Source organism: Chaetodon auriga, chromosome 18 (genome assembly GCF_051107435.1).
Source record: "Chaetodon auriga isolate fChaAug3 chromosome 18, fChaAug3.hap1, whole genome shotgun sequence".
Classification (NCBI taxonomy): Eukaryota; Metazoa; Chordata; class Actinopteri; order Chaetodontiformes; family Chaetodontidae; genus Chaetodon; species Chaetodon auriga.
Genome location: NC_135091.1, coordinates 13702564 through 13706201, shown reverse-complemented (window position 1 = coordinate 13706201; position 3638 = coordinate 13702564).

Here is a 3638-nt window from a genome sequence, read left to right as displayed (position 1 = left end):
AACTAAAATTGGCACAGGGGATGATTTGATTCATCTGACTCAAGACAGATACACAAAGCTTTTTGTTTTTTCATCAATATGTTGCTGCAGAATTTCACTGCAATCTGGTGAAATAGGCCGTACAACAGCACAGGACTACCTGAGCACATCTGTCCTTCTTGTTACAGGACTTGATCTTTGCTCTAAACACTCTCCACGAACAATGGGCTCGGTCATTTGAGGACAGACCCTTTGTCTGGGTCACATACATGTACTAGAATAAGAGGTACAGCAAGGACAACCTCTCACCTGACATGTCCTTTCATGCCACAGAGAAAAGGAATCTGGATTATTCTGAATATTTCACATTTTCTACTTTCCATTAAAAGGACACAAGGGAGGTAATATTAACAAGTATGAAGCAGTGTAGACACTGGCAATCAAAGCTCTGCTGTCATGAATGCAAAAGCTCTCATTTAAAGTGCTTGCCGCGAGTTACTACACTTATTACCCAAACTCTAATTTCCAGTCCTTACTTCGTAGTTATTCCCCCATACGTCGCTCCTCTTTTCTTGTGCTGAAACAAAATCTAGCAATTAGCTCTTATCTTCTCGTTCTGCAGACAATAGCTCTAGCTGAAATGAGTTCATGGTTCATGGTCACAGTGCTTTTAATCACAACCCCGGACATTAGCCATTAGAGGAACCAACAGCTGTGCTTATACCCACCAAGCTCACAATAGAGCCCACAGGGCCATTATAGGAGGTTCATTTGGCGAGGTTGAGGTTACTAATAAGGCTGTCTTATTAACATGGGGAATCAAAAGAGGGCATTAGCAGAGGATATGGAGGGATAGTTTTCCCAGCATTTTGACAAGCAGGGTTATCCAGCCCTCAGCCTTTACCCTGGAGGATGTAGTAACACAGAGCCCTGTAGGGAGCTGAGGGTAAGTGCATGTCCTGCAATGGGCATGCTTGTATCTACTCTGCATGATGTTTAACCATGAAGCTTGTACTCAGGTAAGAATAAAAGCTTTGTTAAAAGCTGAAATTCAGTAAGTTCATTAAGTTCAAGTGTATTGGCAAGAGTTGGATGAGAACATTAATATCACTTGTAAATCTGCACAGTAAATACGAAGCTACAGGAGATGTTAAATTAGCTTAGCATTAAAACTGGAAATAAGGGGAAACAGCTAGCCTCACTCTGTCCATAGGTAAGTGGTAAATGGTCAATTTAAGTGGTACATTTTCTACCTTAACCTTAATTTGCCTGTCATTCATCCATTCACACACACTCACACAGCCGTGGTGGCAGAGCTGCCATGCATTGGTCTGCTCATCAGGACCAATGCTTTGGGTTCAATGTCTTGTCCAAAAACACTTTGACATGTGACAAGAGGAACTCAATAGGAAGCTGCCATCCTTGTGTTAGTGAGGCCGCGGCTGCCCAGCAGGTCCACCTACCTCTAGTTCATCATGGATTGTTTGATCCATACAGAAACTGAAGTGTAAAAATTATTATTTGTGGTTTACTGGAGGTGCAGGACTTTCTTGGCTGGGAGCAGTGACTTCCTGGAATCCCTGGAGTCTCAGTGCCATGCTAAGCTAACAGGCTGCTGGCTCTACCTTCATATTATATTTGCTGTCTGCCCCTGCAGCCTGGAACAGAGATGGCTCTGCAGCAAGATAGACCGATCCCAAGTAGAGCTTTTATAGATGTAGTGAAGGGTTTGGTGGCAAATACAATTGGAACTTGTAACTGTTTCCTTAACTGGAGCCTCCTCCTCTTGTCTGTCCTCTGATGCATTTGTTTGTATGTTTTGAATGTTTACATGTATGTAGGTTGAAGCACTGTAATGCAGCTATCTTGGCCAGGGCTCCCTTGAATAGAGATTTGGTTTCTGGCTTTGACCATCTTGTGCTGAATCAGAATTGAACATGTGGTACAATGTATTGTGCAAGACCACAAAACAAACACACACAAAGGATTATGTTGCCCAAACATGGATTACCCATCAAGGCCTTTATTTACCTGACCTTTAGCCCTGATTATCATCTGTTGACATGTGGTCTGGTGCACAGGGTTGTAATAACTGCTCCTGTTAATACACTGACAATCCCTCATGTTTCTCATCCACACACACACACACACACACACACACACACACACACACACACACACACACTCACTTTCATCAGTGAAAAGGCATCACAGGATTATTGATTCAGTGCAAACAAATTTGAAAAAATTGACAAAGGAAAAATAAGTCAGGGGCTGCCACTCATTGATTTACTTGTCAGTGAAGGTCTCTGATCAGCAGCTGTTGAAAATGTGTGTATGTGTGTGTTTGTTTACTTGCTAAGAGATGAAATGGGAGGCGCTGGACACAACAACAACACCAAACCTACAGTAAATCACTTCAGAATAAATGTGCGAGGAAATTGATCGGAGCAGTGTGAGGCAGCAGTAAGTAACAGTTTCTTATTGAATTAACTAATGCTTTCTTCCTCTCTTTTTTCAGTTTGTATTGAAAAAAATAAAAGTCCTCTTGCCATGCTTTCAAGGTGCATGCTTGCGGGCACAACATTATGCATAATTAAGCATACAAATTGCACATTACTCATGGAAAATTTATAAAAAGCGTCTCGTCTCCTCGACTGACATGAACAATTCAGGACCCCATCTCACAAGCAGACACACACCTTGAGAGATATGAACTCATAACAATCTCATTTTTAAGTCAAAGCTAAAGTCACGTTGTCCCTCTGTGACTGCCCTGGCCTTTGCTTTTTTTTTATTTTACCATAAAATCCTGAAAAGAATATGCATCTGCTTATGCTCACTAAACCCTAGATGCACTGCGTTCTGTTTTCTCCAGCTAGTGTGACATGATGCTGAATCACATTAAGCTGTGCCAGCTGCTTGTGAAAAAATCTGGATATTATCATGATAATTGAAACTCAAGTGTTTCTTTAGGAATTGGGGGCCACGAGCAATCCAAATTCAACAGGTTCAGAGAAAAATGTAAATGTGCCATTACATGAAAGGGCTTGCCCTTCAAACATCCTCTGCCCTGCACATAGTTATGTTGATGTGAATCATTTCACATGCTTGTTACTTGTACAGCATTGCCTCTGAGTAAAGATAGTAACTATGATGGCATAGAAAGTGAGTCTGTAACATACAGTTTGTGTCTCAACTCTCTGAGACAGGTGAGTCCTCTTAATAGCTTGATGGGCTGGTGCACATCATGTGCACACAGGTCTGAGCCATAATAAGCTTTATTTCTAACACCTTACCTCGAGCTCTCTGTTAATTATTTGTATATAATAACCATAAAAATAACAAGAGTTAGGAGTGTTCTGTCACAAAATAATCCCTTACTAGAGCTCATATATGCTCTCATCTCTTCTTTTTTCGTCCTTTTTCTGCACTGTTTAATCTGTCATTAAGCAATTTGTTTCCCAGACGTTATCTGGTTCATGCATTACTGGCTGCAGTGTTGGATTATGTTTATTAATGGAGATATCACCAGAGAAATCTGCACTACACACCCTCAGCTATGCAGTAGCACATTGATTTTGTGTCCAAACCATAGTGTGCATGCCTGTGGTGAGCTTCTTTATAAAGGCAAGCAAAACCATGGAAACTGTCTTCTG